This window comes from Callorhinus ursinus, unplaced genomic scaffold (genome assembly GCF_003265705.2).
Source record: "Callorhinus ursinus isolate GAN/ISIS: 27379988/994484 unplaced genomic scaffold, GSC_fseal_2.0 scaffold88, whole genome shotgun sequence".
In the NCBI taxonomy this organism is placed as follows: domain Eukaryota; kingdom Metazoa; phylum Chordata; class Mammalia; order Carnivora; family Otariidae; genus Callorhinus; species Callorhinus ursinus.
The window spans coordinates 1,088,400-1,110,777 of NW_027397150.1; the positions used below are offsets into that span (position 1 = coordinate 1,088,400).

The 22,378-nt window shown below is 43.9% G+C and overlaps 1 protein-coding gene across 4 annotated transcripts in view; it reads left to right on the forward strand.

Moving 5' to 3' along the window:
* LOC112814959 (interferon-activable protein 203-like) overlaps positions 1-22,378 on the forward strand; it is a 90,971-nt gene that overhangs the window by 23,686 nt on the left and 44,907 nt on the right. For 3 of the 4 annotated variants that reach the window (XR_003205899.2, XM_073888210.1, XM_025860742.2), the window contains exon 1: positions 22,012-22,261. The exons of the other annotated variant lie outside the window; for it this stretch is intronic. The gene's annotated coding sequence lies outside the window, so the exon portion shown is untranslated. Of the gene's footprint in view, positions 1-22,011; positions 22,262-22,378 lie in introns of those variants that run through there. 4 annotated transcript variants of the gene reach the window in all.

Genomic DNA, 22,378 nt, shown 5'->3' on the forward strand with positions numbered 1-22,378 from the left:
CCTAGATTTGAAGGATCATCTTTCAGCCAGAGTGCGTATCTCAAATTATTAATTCATTACTGTGCTGTCAAGAAAAATATCTACTTCCCACATTAGAGTGTAAGCTCTCCAGAACTTGGATTTGTTTTCAATCCCCTGTTTTATCACCAGAACCTAAAAGAGTTCCTATTGCCTATTAGGGGCTCAGTGTATATTTACTGAAAGGACACATGGATGGATGGGTGGATGACATGCAGGCTCCTCACTGAGACCACCATAATGCAGCTATATAATCTGGCTTGGTGCCCCGGGCCAATGGCCAAGTTATATTTCATCATGAAAAGCCAAATTCCAGTCATGGTCAATTATTTGAGATACTCTTGGGCAAAAGAAGGAGTGAAAAGTTCTTAGATTTAGTTTCCGATAGAAATGAGTAGTTCTGGGCTAAAAATAACAAGACAATCTATGACTTTAAACCGAGTTTACTAGAAAGAAGAATGATTTAATCATTAGAGCTGTTTAAGAACAATGAGCTGTCTTAAGAGGCAGTGGGTTCTCTGTCACTACCTCTCACTGTAGAAAGTGGCCGGCTCTCTATCAGGGGAATATGGAGAAGTCTCTGCCCTCCGAAGAAGAGAAACTAGCCCTCCACAGGTAAGTTAGTTCCATGAAACAGGTGTCTCAGGAGGTATGCTGATCAAGTCTCCCTTCTGTGTTGATAGCATGGGAGAGACACAGACTCCAGAGAGACACAGACTCCAGAGAGATAGCATGGGAGAGACACAGACTCCAGAGAGATGGAGACACCACATCGCGTCCCCCAGCACGGCAGCCATTGTATCTCACACACAGTGGTACCAAGGAAGCCTTGGTGGTACCAAGGATCTCACTTTCCTTAACAATCAGGAGCACATTTCTATGTATTATCTCAATTATCATTTTCAACCTTCTGCTCTAATCTTACAGAGCTTTCAAGACCCTGATCACATCTCCTGTGAGCTCTACATCCTCCTGTTCTTCATCTCTCTGCCTGTAGCAGTCTGTCCCATCTATTGATTATTGACTCTGTCTCCACTCATGGTTTGCCCCGGTCTCCTCTACCTTCCATGAGGTGAGGTCATGGGGCAGAACAGCACACAGCACTCTGAGTGTGACAGGCAGTGGCTATGCAGAGAGAACATTCCACAAAGGAAAAGTGAAATCCACAGGGAACAGAACAAAACCTGGTTTCCTACCAGAATAGTTCAGGGCAGTACAGATAAATGTTTCCATCCAACGTAGGCCTAAGAATAACTTAGGAAGAAATTTTAGAGCCATAAAGAAATGTAATTGACTTCCTGTATGAGGCTACTGGTTAACTCAGTGCAATTATGGGTAATTACTGCCACCCTGAGACCATCTCTAAGAGCTACAACTTCTAATTTCAGAGAGAAAATACAAAGCAAGATTTGTGAGTTTTATTATTACACGCCAGGGCATTGGTCTGTTCTTCTTGATCTTGGGAGGGGTCCTCTCTGCCTCTAGAACACAAATGCTTGTTTCATTCCCCAGATTAGGGAAGTTCTCAGCTATGATTTGCTCAAATATATCTTCTAGTCCTCTCTCTCTCCACTCCCTCCGGGATCCCAATAATTCTGACATTGGAACGTTTCATGCCGTCACTTATTTCTCTAATTCTGTTTTCATGGATTTTAAACTGTTTGTTCCAGGCTTCCTCCTGTTCCTTCTTTCCTAACAGTTCATCTTCTAGATCACTAATTCATTCTTCTGCCTCGTTTACCCTAGTGGTTAAAGTATCTAGATTAGATTGGATCTCATTGATAGCATTTTTAAGTTCTGCCAGATCAGCTCTCATTTCTGCCCTTCGAGAATCTATGTTGCCATTAATTATTTTCTCCATCCTAGCTATTGTCTTCATAACTGTTACCCTGAAATCTATTTCTGACATCTTGCTTATATCCATATCCATTTTTTCTGTGGCAGAGGTCACAGTCTCTGAGTCTTTCCTATTTTGGGGGTTCCTCCTCTTTGTCATTCTGTTGAGGGGTGGTTGAGGGAATGTACAGAGTCCAAATTATTGACTACAACCCAAGCAAAATGCACCTGTTTTATAGGAACCTTAGGGTTGTCGGCCTCTTGTTCTTCCGGCCTGTCTTCTGGGGGAGGGGCCTGCCACTCTGTTACTCAGGCACCCCTGTTTGGGCAGAGTTGCCCTGCCCCCTCTGGGGGGGAATGGGCTCAGTGAAAACCGTTTTTTGGGGGCTTTTGTTCTCTGGCAGCTTTCCCTGGCAGTTTTCTGCATCTCTTCCAAGAGTCAGAGCAGAAGTGACCGTATCCAAACCTCTGCCTCAGAACAGAGAGATCGCAGTTTGTTCTTCAGTGAGCTCACCAGGCCACTCTCTCTCTGTTTCTGTCTGTGCTGTTATAAACTGCAGCGTCCTGGGTTGTGCGCCCCAAAGTCCCAGTCCTCGCTTCCAGGTCCAGGCCCGTCTCTGCCCTTTGTGCTTCTAAAACCGCCAGCCACTCCCAGTGCTGGGGGCATCATGTTGCCTGATTTCAAGCTATATTACAAAGCTGTGATCACCAAGACAGCATGGTACTGGCACAAAAGCAGACACATAGACCAATGGAACAGAATAGAGAGCCCAGATATGGACCCTCAACTCTATGGTCAAATAATCTTCGACAAAGCAGGAAAAAATATGCAATGGAAAAAAGACAGTCTCTTCAATAAATGGTGCTTGGAAAATTGGACAGCTACATACAGAAGAATGAAACTCGACCATTCTCTTACATCATACCCAAAAATAGACTCTAAATGGATGAAAGACCTCAAGGTAAGACAGGAATCCATCAAAATCCTAAAGGAGAACATAGGCAGTACCTCTTTGACATCAGCCACAGCAACTTCTTTCAAGATACATTTCCAAAGGCGAGAGAAACAAAAACAACAATGAACTTTTGGGACTTCATCAAAATAAAAACCTCTGCACAGCAAAGGAAACAATCAGCAAAACAAAGAGGCAACCCACGGAATGGGAGAAGATATTTGCAAATGACACTACAAACAGAGCGCTGATATCCAAGATCTATAAATAATCAAGTCAAAAAATGGGCAGTAGACATGAACAGATGCTTCTCAAAAGGAGACATACAAATGGCTAACAGACACATGAAAAAAATGTTCATCATCATTAGCCATCAGGGAATTTCAAATCAAAACCACATTGAGATACCACCTTACATCAGTTAGAATGGCAAAAACTGACAAGGCAAGAAACAACAAATGTTGGAGAGGTTGTAGAGAAAGGGGAACCCCCTTACACTGTTGGTGGGAATGTAAGTTGGTCCAGCCACTTTGGAAAAGTGTGGAGGTTCCTGAAGATGTTAAAAATAGAGCTACCCTATGACCCAGCAGTTGCACTACTGGATATTTACCCCAAAGATACAGATGTAGTGAAAAGAACGGCCATATGCACCCCAATGTTCATAGCAGCAATGTCCACAATAGCCAAACTGTGGAAAGAGCCGAGATGCCCTTCAACAGATGAATGGATAAAGAAGATGTGGTCCATATATACAACGGAATATTATTCAGCCATCAGAAAGGATGAATACCCAACTTTTACATCAACATGGATGGGACTGGAGGAGATGATGCTAAGTGAACTAAGTCAAGCAGAGAAAGTCAATTATCATATGGTTTCACTTATTTGTGGAACATAAGGAACAGCATGGAGGACATTAGGAGAAGGAAGGGAACAATGAAGGGGAGAAATCAGAGGGGGAGTCAAACCATGAGAGACTATGGACTCTGAGAAACAAACTGAGGGTTTGGGGGGGGATGGGTTAGCCCAGTGATGGATATTAAGGAGGGCACATATTGCATGGAGCACTGGGTGTTATACACAAACAATGAATCATGGAACACCACATCAAAAACTCATGATGTACTGTATGGTGACTAACATAACATAATAAAAAATAAAAGAAAGAAAGAAAATACAATGCAAGCACAATTGGTCCCTTCTCTAAAGTGCCTTAGATACTGCATGGCAGTCTATATGTGCACAGCACTGTGAGCTTGTATCATCACTTATATGGTTTCATTTAGCCTTCATAGAAATCATCAGAGAGAAGCCGTGTTATTCAGGCCATACACAGACACACAGACACACAGACACACAAACTCACACACACATACACAGACACAATACTATATAAAAGCATCACAGTTTTTGCTGTAATTTAGAATTGATTTCAGAATCTTAAATTTGTTACATTTGTCATTGGCTAGAGAAGGAGAGAGACCATACTAGGAAGTATTTCTTCCACAAACTTTCTACCATCTTGCATGTCAATATTTTTTTTTGTTTCTTTTCCTTCTGATGCTCATGAGGTGTTATCTTAAACATTTTAAGAATACAGAAACATTTATCCGGGTGCATAAGAGTTTCTTCTCTTGGGCCAAAGATTCTTAAGCCCTAACCTGAAACTAAAAGGAAACACAACTCTTAAATCAAACCTTTCTATCATTTGTAAATTATTTTCCTCTTCTCAAAGTTCCAATTCATTTTGTCCTTATTGCTGAGTAAATGTGAGTAAATTATGGTTTTAGTAATTTGTGGTAAGAATTCTCCCAAATTAGATATTTATGGTGGGTTGGAAGTTCAATATTAGCAACAGTAAAGAATCTTATCTCCAATTTTAGAATAGAATAATATCAGGGAAAGTCTTGAGAGCAAAAAGAAGTCTGAAAATACAGCAGAATAAAGGAACTCTTGTTCCAGCAAGGATCATCAGAGAAACCTTCCCAGAGGATGGTCTATCTTAGATGAAGTGATCAAATAAAGAATGGGAATAGCAGAGATAAAGGCAGAGGGATGGGAAAATACACCTTGTCCATTAGATTGAGGGTCAGAGAATAGGAGCTTGGGTGAGCCAGAAGCTGATGCATTCATGTAATTTCCCTGCATCGTGGTAGGAAGATGAGATTAAAGGTGCCAGTTTCAGGCGTGTACAGGACAGAACTGATCAGTCTCTTCTCCTGCCCCAACACTGAGTCTCATTTTTATTCCACTCAAAGTAGAGAGATCAACCACAGGGCTACGGATGCCCTTTCTGCCACCGGAATTGTTTGCACATTATGGTATTGTTTGAGGGCAAAAGAAAGAATACAAGAAGTTAAAACTGAGGCACAGATTTGCAAATGCCAGGGAAGAAGAGCTATGTGGGAGAAGCATTCACTTTAGAGAGGAAAGAACATCACCTTATAATTTAAATGAATTCCCACTTGGTGCTAGGGCACTAACTTCCCCTCATCCTAATGTGTCTATAGCATTTAATCTTCCTGTAGCCATATTGATATCAAGATAGTCACATTTTGTAGAGGAATAAGAACACTATGAAACAGAATAATACAGAAAAGGTAGATGGAGTGGGGGGAGGAAAATGTTACAATATCAAATGTGAAGTAGTAGATTATCATCCCTTTTTCTGCTTTTAACTGAGAGTAATGAGCCAGAGGTCAAAGCTTATATACGAAATTCATAGTTTCATATAGGTGGGAGCTGTAGAGACAAATATTAGTTTTCCAAAGAGGCAAAAAAAAAAAAATGGTGTAGGCTTTGGGAAAACTATATTCCTGTGGTTTTACACATAAAGTTCAGCTGACACGAAATGAGAATCTCGACAATGTGCTAATATTTTAGATGAAGAATTTTATTAGAGATATTAAAGACATGTAAGCTTACCTTCATATAGGCTTTATTTTTTTTTCTTTCAAGACTTTATTTAAATTCTAGTTAGTTAACATACAGTATTAGTTTCAGGGGTAGAATTTAGTGACTCATCATTTACATATAACACCCAGTGCTCATCACAACAAGTGCCCTCCTTAATGCCCATCCCCCATTTACTCCATCCTCCCACCCCCCTCCCCTCCAGCAACCCTCAGTTTGTTTCCTATGATTAACAGTCTCTTATGGTTTGCCTCCCTCTCTGTTTTTATCTCATTTTACTTTTCCTTCCCTTCCCATATGTTCATCTGTTTTGTTTCTTAAATTCCACATATGAGTGAAATCCTATGGTATTTGTCTTTCTCTGATTGACTTATTTCACTTAGCGTAATACCCTATAGTTCCATCCACATCGTTGCAAATGGCAAAATTTCATTCTTTTTGTTGGCTGAGTAATATTCCATTGTATATATGAACCACATCTTCTTTATCCATTCATCTGTTGAAGGACATCTCGGGTCCTACCACAGTTTGGTTATTGTGGACATTGCTGCTATAAACATTGGGGCGCAGGTGCGCCTTCCAATCACTATGTTTGTATCCTTTAGATAAATACCTAGTAGTGCAATTGCTGAGTCATAGTGTAGTTCTATTTTTAACTTTTTGAGGAAACTCCATACTGTTTTGTTTTCCAGAGTGGCTGTGCCAGTTTGCTTTCCCACCAACAGTGTAAGAGGGTTCCCCTTTCTCTGCATCCTCGCCAACATCTGTTATTTCCAGAGTTGTTAATATTTGCCATTCTGACTGGTGTGAGGTGGTTTTGATTTGTATTTCTCTGATGATGAATGATGTTGAACATCTTTTCACATGTCTGTTAGCCAGTTGTATGTCTTTTTTGGAGAAATGTCTGTTCATGTCTTCTGCCCATTTCTTAACTGGATTTTGTATTTTTGGATGTTGAGTTTGATAAATCCTTTATAGATTTCAGATGCTAGCCCTTTATCCAATATGTCATTTGCAAATATCTTCTCCCATTTCATTGGTTGTCTTTAGTTTTGTTGATTGTTTCTACTCTGCGTAAGCTTTTTATCTTGATGAAGTCCCAATAGTTCATTTTTTACCTTTGTTTCCCTTGCCTCCATTGACATGTCTAGTAAGAAGTTGCTGCAGCTGAGGTCCAAGAGGTTGCTGCCTGTGTTCTCCTCTGGGATTTTGATGGATTTCATATAGGTTTTAAAAAGATATGTAACTTGTGCTAAGTGATAGATTTGTAGACATAAGCAGTGTAGGGAAGTACTTTGCTTGGTGGTTAAAAGCAAGGGCTCTGGAGTAAGATAGATCTGGCTCGAATCTGGCTCCATCAATCACTAGTTATGTCATGTTCAGAAAAAAGCTTAAATGGACTCTTCTCACATGGAGAAAATCTCTCTCTCACAGGTTGATTTGAAAGTTAAGTGAGAGTATACATACACATTACTTATCACAGTCCTGGTGTGTGGTGGCACAGTAGTATTGTTCTTGGCAAAGTGAAAAAGCAGGAGCTGTTGATAGGTAGAGGAAACATCACATGCAAATGCTCAAAGCATGAGGTGGCATAAATGGTTCTGTACAATGGAAGCTTGAGGTATGTGAGAGGGTATGGGGAAATTAGGCTGCAGAGGGAAAAATGTGTTTTATAGTAACCTACTTTATGTCAGAAAGAAATTGGGTCTTCATTGTAAAAAGTGGGTAAATAATTGAGAGGTTTTATGTAAAAGAAATTATTTTGGGGGCACCTGGATGGCACTGTTGGTTAAGCCTCAGACTCTTGTTTTCTGCTCAGGTAGTGATCTCAGGGTACTAGGATCGAGCCCCACATTGGGCTCCATGCAAGTGCAGACTCTCCTTGGGATTCTCGCTCCCTCTGCCCCTCCCCCTTACGCTCTCTCTCTCTCTCTCAAATAAATAAATAAATCTTTTTTAAAAAAGAAAGAAATTATTTTGGCATTTTAGTAAAAAAGTATTCTAGCAAAGGGAGGCCATGTTTGGAGGTAGGGACATAAATTGGCAGTGACAGCATGGTGGCCTCTTCTCATTCCACAAATGTAAAGAGCTGACTGTCAAATATTTAGGGATTTTGCACACAGTGAATAAACATTGGGCATCATGAAACCAACCTGGGTAGTAGTAGTTACACCATGGAAATTGGCAAATGCTATTAAAATTAAAGAGCTGGTCTAACAGCACAGCTCAGTAGGCAACTTCAGAAATCCAGATAAGAAAAAGAGGAGACATGGAATGATTTATTAAAAAAAAAAAAAAGCCTTTTTAAAGGTAATCCTCAAGTGTTTGTGGCTAATAAAGTGATAGTGTTGAGACAGATGAGACATTCAAAGATTATCATCCACTTTTATACTTGGAGATTTCAATGTCCCCTACCAGCATATGACAGATCCAGCAAGCACAAAATAAGTAAGGGTATAGTTGAATCAAACAGCACCATTGATCCCTGGATCTAATAGACATCAAGAATACTTCATCCAACAACAGAGAACACATATTCTCTCAAGCTCCTGTGGAACATTCACCAAGACATACCTCCATCCTGGACCAAAACACACACTTTAACAAATTTAAAAGAATAGAAATCATACAATGTCTGCTTTCAGACCACAGTAGAATTAAACTAGAAATCCATAATGCAAAAATAGCTTAAAAATACCAACAGTACATATAGAAAGTAAACAACAGAGTTCTAAATAACACATGGGTCAAAGAAGAAGCTTCAAGAGAAATTTGAAAATATTTAGAACAAAATGAAATGAAAATATGACATGTTAAAATATATGGAAAGCAACAAAAGCAGTGCTGAAAGGGAGAATCCATGAATTATAAAAGAAAAATGATCTAAAATTAATAATCTCAGCTTCTACCATAGGAAACTAGAAAAAGAAAAGCAAATTAAATTCAAACAAAACAAAAATAATAAAATTAGAGTAGAAATCAATAAAATTGAAAACAAGAAATCAAAGAATCGAAAGCTGGTTCTTTAAAATGATCAATAAAACTGATAAATCCCTAGGCAGGTAAGCCAAGAAAAAAAGAGAGAAGACACAAGTTGTTGACATCAGAAACGACCAAGGGGCCAAACCACTGATCCCATGGAAATTAACAGAAAAATAAAGGAATGTTATGAACAACTCTGTGTCCACAAATTTAATAACCCAGATAAAATAGGACAATTGCCTAAAAGACACAACCTATCAAAAGTCACACAAGATAAGTAGGGAATCTGAGTAGGCTTGTATTACTTAAAGAAACTGAATTAATAATAATCTTCCAAAACAAAAGCACCACGTCCAAGGGGGTTCAATGGTGAATTCTCCTTTCCCAAAGAGGAAATTCTATCAATTCCCCACAATCTCTTCAATAAAACTGAAGCAGAAGGCATACTTTCTAACTCAGTGGTTGCCAGGGGAAAGGGAGGGAGGAAGGATGAACAGACAGAGCATGGGAGATTTTTAGGGGAGAGAAAATACTCTGTACAATATTAAGTTGTGAATACATGTCTATAAGAGAGACATGTACATATAGGTATATGTCAGTTTTTGCCTCATGTATTCTCATGCTCTGTTAGGTGCATGCACATTTAGAACTGTTTTGTCTTCATGAAGGATTTACCCCTTTATCATTATGTAATGACCATCTGTAACCTTGAAAATTTTCATTGTTCTGAAATCCGCCTCATCATTCAATACAGCTGCTCCATTTCATTTTTATCAGTATTAGTCCAGTGTACCTATCTCTATTCTTTTGCTTTTAACCTGAGTCTTTACCTTTAAAGTGGATTTCTTGTAGAAAATGTAGAATTCGGTTCTCATTTAATTGATGTATTTAGACCATTGGCATTTAAGGTGATTATTGACAAGGTTAGAATGATAACTACCATGTTTATATTTGTTTTTTATTCATTGCATTTGTTCTTTGTTCCTCTGCCCCTGTTTTTTCTGCCTACCTTGGTTTTAACTTAGCATTTCAACTAAGAAAATTTTCAGTTAGTTATTTGAGAGTTTCCAGAATGGTTTTTAAACCATCCAAATCTGTCTTCAGACAGCACTCATTTGCTTCCTGTATAATGTGGTTAACTCACAGCAGAGCATCCCCTAGCCCTCCATCCCACATTTATAGCACTTGTGCCAGTCACTCACCATCCCTGCAGACCACATCATTACCATTATCACTTGAAACAGACAGTTGTCTTTTAGATCAATTAAGAATCAGAAAAGCAAAATATTTTATGTTTATTTATTCTTCTCTGATGTTCTTCCTTTCTTCATGGAGATCTGAATTTCTGACTCATATCATTTTTCTTCTCCTTGAAGAACTTTTAACGTTTCTTGTAGGGCAGGTCTGTGGACAGCAAATTCCCTCAGTTTTTGTTTGGCTAAGAAAGCCTTTATTTCTTATTCACTTTTGAAGGATAATATTTGTGGATACAGAATTCTAGATTGATAGGTTTTTTTCTTCAACATTTTAAATATTTCATTTCACCCTCTTCTTCAACATTTCTGATAAGAAGTCCATGACATTCTTATCTTTGTTCCTCTGTAGACAGGGTGTTGTATTTTTCTTTGATGTCTTTCATGATTTTCTCTGTCTTTTGTCTTCTGTCATTTGAAAATGACATGCCTAGGTGTGAATTTTTGGTATTTATCATATTTGACATTGTCTGAACTTCCTGTATCTATGGTTCTGTGTCTGTCATTGATCTTAGAGATTTCTTTGCCATCATTCTTTTAAATATTTTTCTGTTCCAGTGCCTTTTTCTTTACCTTTTGTTTTTCCAATTATGCATATGTGCATCTTATGATGTTATGTCATAAATATTGGACATTCTGGTTTTTATTTCTTTCTTTTTCTCTTTGTATTTCTTTTTTTTAAAGATTTTATTTATTTATTTGACAGAAAGAGACATAGCAAGAGAGGGAACACAAGCAGGGGGAGTGGGAGAGGGAGAAGCAGGCTTCCCGCTGAGCAGGGAGCCCGATGTGGGGCTCAATCTCAGGACTGTGGGATCATGACCTGAGCTGAAGGCAGACACTTAATGACTGAGTCACCCAGGAGCCCTTCTCTTTGCATTTCAGTGTAAGAAGTTTCTATTGACCTATTTAAGCTCACTGATCCTTTCTTTGTTTGTGTCCACTCTACTGAATACCTTTCTTTTCTGTCACAACATTTTTTATTTCTTGATTTTCCTTTTGATTCTTTCTTAGTTTCCATCTTTCTGTTTATAGCACCCACCTATGTTTGCATGTTTTTTACTTTTTCCATCAGAGCCCTGCCATGGGCTAACGTGGCCCCCCACCCCCAAAATGCCTATGTTGAAGCCCTAACAGGCAGTACCTTGCAATGTATTTGTAGATAGAGCCTTTAAAGAGGCAATTAAGGCTACATGAGGTCATGGGTGGGTCCCTAACCCACCCTAAGTCTAAGTCTCATGGGTGTTCTTATAAGTAGAGAAAATGTGGACGCACAAAGAGAGATGTCAGCAGTACAAGGACAGAGGGACAACCCTGTGAAGGGGATGGCCATCTGCACATCAAGGAGAGAGTCCTCTGAGGAAACCAACCCTGCTGGTACCTCGATCTTGGACTCCAGCCTCCAGAACTGTGAAAAAATAAATTTCTGTTATTTAAGCCACCAGTGTGTGGGAGTTTCTTCATGGCATGCCTAGAAGTGAATACAAGGCCTTGCCATATTAATCATAGTTATTTTAGATTCCCTGTCTGATAACTTCAACATTGATGTCATATCTGAATCTGGCTCTGATGCTGGTTTTCTCTCTTCAGACTGTTTTTCCTTGTCTGTTGACAAGCCCCATAATGTTTTGTTGAAAGCAAGACATGATTTATCTGGTAATAGGAACAAAGTAAACACACTTTTAGTGTTGAACTGTGCTTAATGTTCACTCTGGCTGCATGTGCCAGAAGGTTCAGGCCCTCTGGGCTCCTTTCACCTCCCCTCTGGACTTCTGGCTTCCCTGCATATCCTTCCTCAGAGACAGTCTGTCTAGCGGGACTGCTCATGTCCAATATGGAGATGATAGACATGGCCACTTCTGGTGATACTGCAGATCCTACAGATATTTAAAAGATAATAAAAAGAATACTTGAACAACTTTAGGACAGTAGGTTTGGTTACTAAGATCCAATGGACAAAATTCCTGTAAGACACAGCTTACTGAAACTGCCTCATAAAGAAATGGAACATCTGAATGTCCCTATATCTATGCAAGGAAATTCATCTGTAACAAAAATCTTTCCACAATAAAAGCTCTGGGAATAAACACTTGATGAATTCTAGCAAACAGCTAAAGAGGAAGTATTACTAATCTTAAACACATACTTTTAGAAATGCCAACATCACCGTCATACCAAAATTAGATAAAGATCAAGCAAAAAGAGAAATAAAGGCCAACATCTCTCATGAATGTAAATGTAAACATAATTTATTAAATACTTAAAAATTGAATCTAGCACTACGTAATAAGTGATAGTGCCTCCTGGGACCACGTGCTTCTTCTCAGCGATACAAGACTGATTGCACATGTAAACCTCTATCATGCTTTTCATTTCCTTGGAAGAAGTCAACTTCCCTGAGAAACCATGTTGTTTGGGTGAGCAGTGGTCCCGCAAATTCATAAATCAAGACACCCAAGCCTCCCACTCTAGCAGGCTTTATTCCAGCTCTTTAGCATAAGGATTTTGCCACTCTTCCTGGATTCCTTTGCTAGAACTGCCCTAACAAAATATACAGACTGGGGGGGGGGGGGGGGCGGGATGGCTTACACAGTAGAAATCTATTTTCTCAGTGTTCTTGAGGCTGGAAAGCCAAGATCAAAGCATCGAAGGTTTGCTTTCTCCTGATGTCATGGAACCTGGCCTGGATCGCCCAACAAAAACCAATTGACACCCGGAGATCTTGGAGGATAGGAGGTTTATTTAATGCCAGCAGGCTCAGAGGAGAGTGGTCTCCAAAGGTCTGAGCCCCATGCACAAAGGGGGGCAATTTATACACTTCTACTTCCGCATACTTGGCACTTGTGGCAGGGCAAGGAGAAGAACCTTGATTGGTGCGCGGGGGAAGCAGAGCAGGGAGAACCCGGATTGGTGTGTGGGGGAAGCAGAGCAGGGAGAATAACCCGGAAGAGCCCCAGGGCAAGGACTGGGACTCTCTCGCTGGCTTGGTCGGCCATCTTAGGACACTGATTTTCCTTATAATTCCCCCCTTTGATGCCCCTTTAAACAACTAGTTTAGAGGGCATGATTTTCATCTTCTAAAGGGCGATAATGAGTAAGGAGTAAATGGAGTCTGATTTTAGCAATTTGAGTAGTAATAAACCTAGTAAGGGCATTAAAAATACAAGGACCAAATGCTACTATGAGGAGAAGCAATAGGAAGGGGCCAACGAGAGGGGCGAACCAAGGGAGCCATTGTGAGAGGGTATCCCACCAAGTTGTCTGCTGGAGTGTTTCCCACCAGCAATGTACTCGTTCCTGTAACTGGGTCAGAGTTTCTTGGACCACCCCTGACTCATTAGCATAGAAACAACATTCCTCCTGTAAGAAGAGGCAGAGCCCCCCTTGTGCAGCTGTGAGCAAGTCGAGCCCACGCCTGTTTTGGAGGACCACTGAAGCCAGTGAATCCAGTTGGCACTGCAGGGCCAGGGCTGACTGAGTGAGGGCGGAAAAATCCACTGTGAGTTGTTGAGTTAACCCCGGTACTGAATCTGAGACATCCCGACAGTGGCATTGAAGGCAACACCTGATGCAGCCAGCAGGCTCACAATAAGAGGGACAGCCACAGGGGAGCATCGAGGGTGGCTAAGAGGTCTCCATATGAGTGGGGCATCGCTCCCAGGGAGGACTGAAAGATCGGGTAAGAGACTGACAAGCGTGCATGATTGATCGTACGGGGTGATGCCGATGTATACACCTTGATCACAAGCCAGAAAAGTGTTGTTAGGCGCACAGACCTGACTGTGGCCCATGATGGGAGAGGAAGAGTTGCCATACAGCGGTACCGGAGCCAGAAAGGGATAATCTGAGGTCCCCAGTGCTGAGGTGGGAGGTGGCATGGTAGACTGGTTGGGGATGACACCAATCCAGTGTCAGGACCGGGCTTTATACAGATCTAGCAGTCAGACACTAAGGGTGGATTCGAGTGGTTAAGCACTTGGTGGGAGGCGTTAATCATACCTAACGGTTGCACTATAGATGCTTGCTGCATGTGGATGGGGGACCCAGGGATGTGCCAGGGCAAGTTATTTTCTGTCTGACTCTGGGGGTTGACTGTAAGGCTTGGAGTGAACATCGACTTAATCATAAACTTGGCCATGGGGTTGGTTCCCATAGGGTGATATTGGCCCAACAGGAGAATGATTTCCTGTAGCCCATAATGTGGCATTGGATTCTAAGACTGAGAGGGTGAGAGGTATACAGTGATCGTTAGAGCAAGAGGATGGGGTGGCATTGCATGACAAGGAAATCCAGATGTCACTACACTGTTTGAGGTGCCACCACCTGGTGGACCATCGTTCCATTCTCGGCCAAGTTGCCACCCATGACTTACATCCCCAGGATTGCAAGCAGAAGTGAGGGCAGGTGTTTGGCTGTTGAGGCGTAGGGCCCCCACAGATGTAGATATCTACCAGCCAGTAACCTGAGTGAGGGCTATGGTAGGAACACCGTCTATGAGGTTCCCAGGAGGTATCAAGAAGCTGGAATCCATCAAAATGGAGGTTAACCCTTGGTGTGTGCCCACCCCAGTGGAAGAAGTTAGTGGGGGCACTGGTGCAGGATTGAGGGGGATAAGCTGAAAAGTCCATTTGCCAGTAACAGTGATACAAGAGTTTGCCCCCCTTGCCTGGCTGGGCAAGCTACAGGCACTGAGGAGGAACAGCACACCAGGTAGGAGAAGACTAGGACTGACTGGGGCCAGGAAAACCATGGTGAAATGCGCTCAGGAGTAGACAGCAGAGGGCCAGTAAAAGTGGGATCTATGACCTTAGGTAGAGGGAGCCATCATGTTAACCCATCAGCAGATGAAACCTGTGGACAAGTAAGTGCAGTAATACACCCTAGGGACACCCAATAAGCAATGACAATAGTAAGCCTCTGGGAGAAAGTCCAGCCCGGTCAACAGTGTGGAGTGCAACTCCCAAGATGAGGGAAATCACACCAATCAGAGCCAGATACCACGGTGAGCAGGTGACCATCAGTCGGTGGGGTCTCTTTGAAGGTGAAGCCGGAGTGGGTGCATGAAGTCTGGCTGGACTCTCCACTGGCACGGCTCCTCATCTGAATGATGAGCTTTCTTCACTCGGGAGTGGTGGACCCACGGGGTGACACCTGAGACCTTGAGGGCAGTAGGGGAGGTTAGAACAACAGTGTGGGGCCCTGTCCACTGTGGTTTGAGGGGGTCTTTCTTCCAATCTTTGACCCAAACTGAGTCCCCTCTCTGGAAGGAGTGTACCTGAGACCCTAAGGAGATTGGGGCCCTCTCAATGGTGTACTTTTGTAATTTATTTAGGGTGGCCCCCAGGGCCTGAAGCTGCTCCTTTATCCCTTTATCTCCAACCTGATGCAAGTTTCCTTGAAGACTTCCCAAGCATGGGGGAGACTGTCCATATATGAATTCGAATGGGGAGAAACCTAATGTCCCAGGCATGCAGCAAGACACAGGAGAGCTAGGGGTAACAGATTCAGCCATGGGAGGTTAGTCTCCTGACAAAACTTTGCTAAGGTCCCCTTGAGGGTGCGATTCATTCGCTCTACTTCCCCTGACCTTTGGGGCTGATAAGCAGTGTGGAGTCTCCAGGTGATGTTGAGATATTTGGTCAAGACCTGTACAATGTCTGCCACAAATGTGGGTCCATTGTCACTATGGATTGTTAATGGCAGACCGAACCAGGGCACGATCTCCCACATGAGGACTTTAGCTACTTCCCGGCTTTGCTCCGTCCTGGTCGGGAAACTTCGACCCACCCAGAGTATGTGCATACTATTACTAGGAGATATCTGAACCCCCTGCTCGGCTGCACATCTGTGAAGTCTACCTCTAGATCTTTGAAGGGGGTTGCTCCCATCCTCTGGACACCTGGCGGGGGCTGTGGTGCAGACCAAGCATTATTTTTAGCACATGTCATGCATCATTCCCTCGTTGCTCGGCATAGTGCTGGCAGCTGACTGATGTAGTAGTGCTTCTTGAGAAGTACCTCTAATGCAGTTTTTCCCAGATGAGTGAGTTGGTGGTATTCCTTGATTAGATGCCCTCCAGTTGCTGTTGGAACAAAGATGTGCCTTTCTGGCATCATCCACCATCCCTTTTCAGTCAGGGTGGCTCCCTCAGCCATGGCCCATTCCTTCTCCTTTTTAGTGTAACTGGGTGGAGGGACTTCTTCCAGGTGTGTTAGGGCCATGGTGAGGGAAGGGGCTCTGTCCGTGTCCTCACCTCACCACTGCAGTCTTGACTGCCTCATCTGCCAGACGATTTCTCCACACTATGGGGTCATCTCCTTTCTGGTGTCCCCTACAGTGCAGGATTGCTACTTCCTTTGGAAGCCAGATGGCTTCGAGGAGTCTCAGTATCTCCTTGTTCTTGATAACATTTCCTGCTGTGGTTAAGAGGCCCCTTTCCTTGTAGAATGCTCCATGTATATGTACCTAATCAGTATAGACATTGACTCGCTTGCCTTCACCAAGGGTGAGGGCTCAGACTAAGGCATATAATTCAGCCTGTTGAGCTGACCATCCAGTTGGTAATGCCTTAGCTTCTAGGACTTCAGTGGTTGTGGTTACTGCATAACCCGGGCACCCTCTTGTAGGTAACTGCTGCCATCACTTAACAGCGTGAGCTCTGGATTCTTTATGGCTTGATCCTGCAGATCTGGACAGCTCGCGTACACTTCATTAGTCACCTCGGAGGAGTCGTGGTCTGGTTTCCCCTCTTCCTTGGGGAGAAGGGTTGCTGGATTTAATGTCCTTACTGTTTTGAGGATGACCCACAGGTTTCTGCAGAGGAGCCCTTGGTATTGTGCTAGCTGAGAGTTGGAAAGGAAGCGGTGTCCCTGTGCGTTCATGAGGGACACAACTGCATGGGGGACCTTGACATTAAGTTCTTGCCCCAGGGTAAGTTTGTCCACCTCCTTGATGAGTAGGACTGTGGCTGCCAGCGCCCTGAGGCACAGCGGCCATCCTGCTGCCACGGGGTCCAGCTTCTTTGACAGGTAAGCAACTGGCCATTGCCAGGGTCCAACAGTCTGGGTGAGTATCTTGAGCACTATTTTTTCCTTTTCATGCACAAAGAGATTGAAGGGTTTTTCTACATCTGGTAGGCCCAGGGCTGGTGCCCACCCCAGAATAATCTTTATCTCTGTGAAAGCGGCTTCTGCTTCCTCAGTCCAGGCAGGGGGTTCTCGATCTGGTCCCCCTAAGAGATCATAAAGGGGTCTTGTTATTGCCGAGAACTCAGGCATCCAGATGTGGCAGAATCCTGTAGCCCCCAGGAATTCTCGTAGGCCCCTTTTTGTCTGGGGCTGTGGCAGGAAGATGATGACCATTTTCCTCTCTGGCCCTAGTTCTGTCTTCCCTTGGGTGAGAAGGAAACTGAGGTATCAGACCTGTTGTTGGCAGCTTTGCGCCTTCTTCCATGAGGCTCGGTATCCCGAGTCTGACAAGAGCTGTAGGAGGGCCTTTGTGCCTTTTGTGCAGTCTTCTTGGGTGTCACTGGTGAGGAGGAGGTCATCCACATACTGGAGGAGGGTGCATCAGGTGGCCTCTCTTGGGAAGCAGGTGAGGTCCATGGCCAGCGCTTCCCCAAAGAGGGTTGGTGAGTTTTTAAGCCCCTGCGGGAGGCGCGTCCAAGTCAGTTGCATCTGGCGCCCTGTATCAGGTTCAGTCCCTTCAAAGGCAGACAGTGGCTGGCTCTGGGGGCTAAGTGGAGGCAGAAGAAGGCATCCTTCAAATCTAGGCAAGTGAAACATCTGGCCGACCCTGGGATTTGGCCAAGGAAGGTGTATGGATTCGGGACCACTGGGTGCAGAGAGATGGTCACCTTGTTGATAGCCTTAGGTCTTGAACTGGTCAGTATCCCCCTCCCGGCTTCTTGACTGGCAGGAGTGGGGTATTCCAGGCTGACTGGCACTTGACTAGAATACCTGCTTCTTTGAGTTTGGTCAGATGTTCTTGGATGCTGATCTTAGCTTCTTGTGGAAGGGGGTATTGCGTTTGCCTCTGAGGTTGGGCTCCTGGGATCCGTTCAACAATGTTAGGGGCCTGATTCTGGGTTAGTCCAGATGGGTTGTTTTTAGCCCATACTGAAGGGAAGGCAAGTTTGAACTCCGGCAGGCTGCTAGGTTGGGCCTGGGCACAGAATAGCCTCCATTCTTCTTCCCTTGGCATGGTAATTGCTAGTATTAGAGACCCCGTCTCCTCTTGCCTTGGGTTCAATCAGAGGCTAGTGTGTCCTGTGGGCTCAATGGTTATTTGAGTCCTAAGCTTGGAGAGTATGTCTCGGCCCAGGAGAAGGATGGGGCAATCAGGCAGATAAAGGAATTCATGTTGGACCTTGTGCCCCCGAGTTCACACTGGTGAGTCTGGCAAAAGGGCTGTTGTATTGCCCACATCCCGGTGGCCCCAAGGATGGTCGCAGTCCTTTTGATGAAAGGTGCCACTGGGGAGGTGACAAGAGTTCTCGGCCCCAGTATCAACCATAAAAGTCACTGGTTGGCCCCCCACCTTCATTTTGACTGGGGCACAGCCTGGTTGCTGGTCCTGGAGATAGTGGATCTTTTGGGCCTGGGGGTGCTGGTGGATCCTCTGGGCCTGGGGGCACCAGTGGATCTTCTGGGCCTGGGGGCACCAGTAAAACCGATGGTGGCAGAGTGTCTGGAGCTGAAGGGCCAGGTGTGGATGGTCTTGGGGGTACATACGGTGGGGCCAGGGTCGGTTCATCCTTGGGATATCTGGCTAGGATTTGTGGATACTGGGGCATTTGCTGATTTTCTTTAGGTTGCTTGGATGAGGTGATTAAGACTCAAGTGAATTGCACCCAGTGGGGAAGGGTCTGAACAACTCCTAGCCAGGAGTCAATGTACGGAAACTGGTCAGGGTGTCCTGGTTCTGCTGTTACAACTCACCATACTCGATGAATCATTGGGGCATCCCATGTCCCCTCTGAAGGCCACCCAACATCAAAGGTGGGCCATTCCAATTCACATAGGGTTCTCAACTTGCCGGGGTTCATCCTGACTCCATAGTCTCCCAAAAACTCCTTCTTGAAATTTTTGATCATGGTCTCTAGAGCCATAGGTTTACTCTGCCCTGACCCCATGGTGATGTCCCCATGTGCAGTGGCAGAGACAGACAAAGCGGGGGGTGCCTCCTGAGGTGAGGAGACCAATCAGATGCCTGTCTGGCCATGTTCCGAAAGAGCTTAGGTGAGGCTTAACTGTAGGGGTCTCATTGTTGTGACTTATGATCAGAAACTATTCAGATGCCACCATAGACTGTATGCCTTTCACCATGGAATCACAGATGGGCCCACATAGACTCTGTAGGCTTCTGGGGACCGTAAGGGTGCCCACCCGTGGAGTCACAGAATCAGTCTGCTTGAGCAAGCCAGGTCAGACTGCACATTCACTCACACATTCACACTCCAGAAGTTATTACATTCCCTCCCTGGGAATCCCTATCTGTGAGAGCTCTAAGAGGTCTCTGGGAGGTGATCAGGCTCCCCTTCCACCCCAATGGAGGTGGGCCTGTCTGGGTCCTGGAGCCCATGGCCTTACTGGAATCCAGTGTTGGGACCTGGTCCTTACCTGCCAAGTCTCCTCAAGTCTGGCGGGAAGAGTGGAGCGGGGTTGGCCTGAGGTGACCGGGGCGGGAGACTGCCGAAAATCAGGCAGGGCGCGCCTTCTCCATTTCAATCATCCCTCATTCAGTCACCGCCCCGCCGTTGCCCCCAAACCGGGGGCAACAATGGGCCAGCGTTGTTGGGTTTCCCAGTCAGGGAACCAAATGTTACAGGACCTGGACTGGATTGCCTGACGGAAGCAGCACCTGGAGATCTTGGAGGATAGGAGGTTTATTGAACACTGGTGGGCTCAGAGGAGAGAGGTCTGCAAAGGTCTGAGCCCCGAGCACAAACAAAGGGAACAATTTATACACTTTAGACACAAACTTTATCACTAAGCCGTTCTCCATGGGCCCAGTGTGGATTTGAGAAGGCCTGATCATGGTTTCCTGATGTGATTTTCTTTTACTTACTTCTGCTTTTCTCCTTAGATTCCCTCTGCTATGTCCTAGACTGATGGCTTAGGGTGCAAGTTGACAAAAATTTTTTTCTATAAAGAGCCATATAGTGAAACTTTAGGCTCTGTGGCTAGTCAGCTCCACAGTTGCATCATGAAGACAGACATAGACAATGCATAAGTAAATGAGCATATCTGCGTTCCTTTTTTTTTTTTTTTAAAGATTTTTATTTAACAGACATACAGAGAGAGCACAAGTAGGCAGAGCGGCAGACAGAGGGAGAGGAAGAAGCAGGCTCTCCGCCAAGGAGGGAGTCCGATGCGGGGCTCGATCCCAGGACCCTGGGATCATGACCTGAGCCAAAGGCAGCCGCTTAACTGACTGAGCCACCCAGGCGCCCCTGTGTTCCAATAAAACTTTATTCACAAAAACAGAGAGTGTATTAGGTTTGGCCCACAGGACATTAATCCGGTGGGGACTTTTCCTGAGGATTTTGACTATGTGAATTAATACTTCAGATAATAAAGAGTCATGTAAGTGTATCCATTTTTCTCTGTATCAAGAGTTCTTGTATGTTCTACTAGTGAGCTTTTTGCATGACAGCATAAATCACCAATTGTTTGGCTACTGCCTGTAAGTCAGGAAAATGCACATTTCTTTTAACATTCTGTTGTTTCATCTATTATAATTACAACTGTACTGAATGAATTATGGAACATTGCTCTGAATTGTCCTTATTGATGACAGTTATCTGCGTGTTGCTTGCTGGAGTCACAAGGACGTTATTCCACATGAACTGATGACAAGAAAAGGGGCAGGAAAATATCCTGATATCGTCATTCCCCCCAGTGTCCTCTATCCTCTGATCTCTGGGATGGGGTCCTCTCTGACCTCCCTAATGTCCCTCTCCACCCATTATCTTAAGACCAGCTCCCTGCACCATAAAAACCTATAGCCTTGAAAAGAAGGAGGGAACACCCACAGGTACTTGTGGGGATCCCGCCAGATCCCTCTCACCTTCCCATGACTTTACTCATGCTTTCAGATGCTCCCACATCTAGACTTCAGCTCTCCACTCCACTACTACAGTCTGGATTAAAATAATCAGCTTTCTTCTCTTTAGATGACCTCGGATCATTCACCAACACCAGCTATCCTTTGGGATCCTTTTCCAGCCCTGGCTTCATCCTACTTGCAGATCGGCTGGTGGGTTTCAACCATCATGTCAGCTGATTGATGCCATTTATTTGACATGTCATTGTTTATGGTACTCTGGAATGCATCCACTGTCCTTCACAGAAAAAACACCACAGAACAAGAGGTTTATCAAGCCCTTCTCAGTCCAGAGGTTCAGTGTTCTTCCAGAAATTACAAAAGCTTATGCTGCCATGATATGAGCTTACTACCCACCTGTGTTTTCTCCATGAATAATGCAGAAAATGTGAGTGATCATTAATTTTATTAGTGAGGTAAAGTAGCCTAGACATAGTTGAGAGGGTAACTTCCTTGCTATATCTTTGAGGAAGGATTCACATATTCGTAATGACCTACGTCTGTCAAGCTCCAGGTGTGTCAGTTATTAACTGGGTGAGTGCTTCCAGCACTATTTAAACCAAGAGTGATTTCATAGCCGACCTACCCTCTTCCTGGAGGTACAGTCAAGTACTGGTAGAAAGAGATGCCTCTTCCAACATCTCCTCCTACCACTCTGAGAACAGGAAATGAGGGATAAGCAGCCTGGTGACTCATCTTAATTTTTCTTACATTTGAGTGTCATTTACGGGAATATAGGTTTCTAATGACCCACATGTAAGTCTGCTGGAGTTCTAATGTTGGAACTCCTTCCATCTACTGACATTTGTAACAAAAACTCAATTATACTTTTGCTATAATCTTTCATTTTGATTAAGTACAGAAAGGAAACTGTTTATTTTCTCTGACTAATGAAATCGAAAGCTAAGAGCATGGGAGGGAGGTGTCTCAAAATCGTGTTGCAACTTCTCTCTCCAGGGCACAGTGCAGTTTCAGGAAACCACCACCAGTGAAGTTTTCAGTGACTCTAAGCAGTGCCATCTGTGTTTGTTATCTTTCAAAATACTTCTTTTTCCTCTGCCCTTCGGGAGATTATCACAGCCTGCAGTTCAGTCTCCGAGAGCTTTGTTGATTTATCTTCCTCCTCAAGCAAAATAAGCAGTGATTCCTGCATTTCTGAAGAAGACCTCAGGATCCGGACTCGTGGAGATTTTCAGCAAGGTGAGGCCCTGTGGGCTTTCTGTAGACAGCTCTGGGTCCCTGCTGGCTAAACACAAAACAACCAGGGGGCTTCGGGTATGAAGAATTGGATGGGGGGGGGGGCTGGTATCAACTATA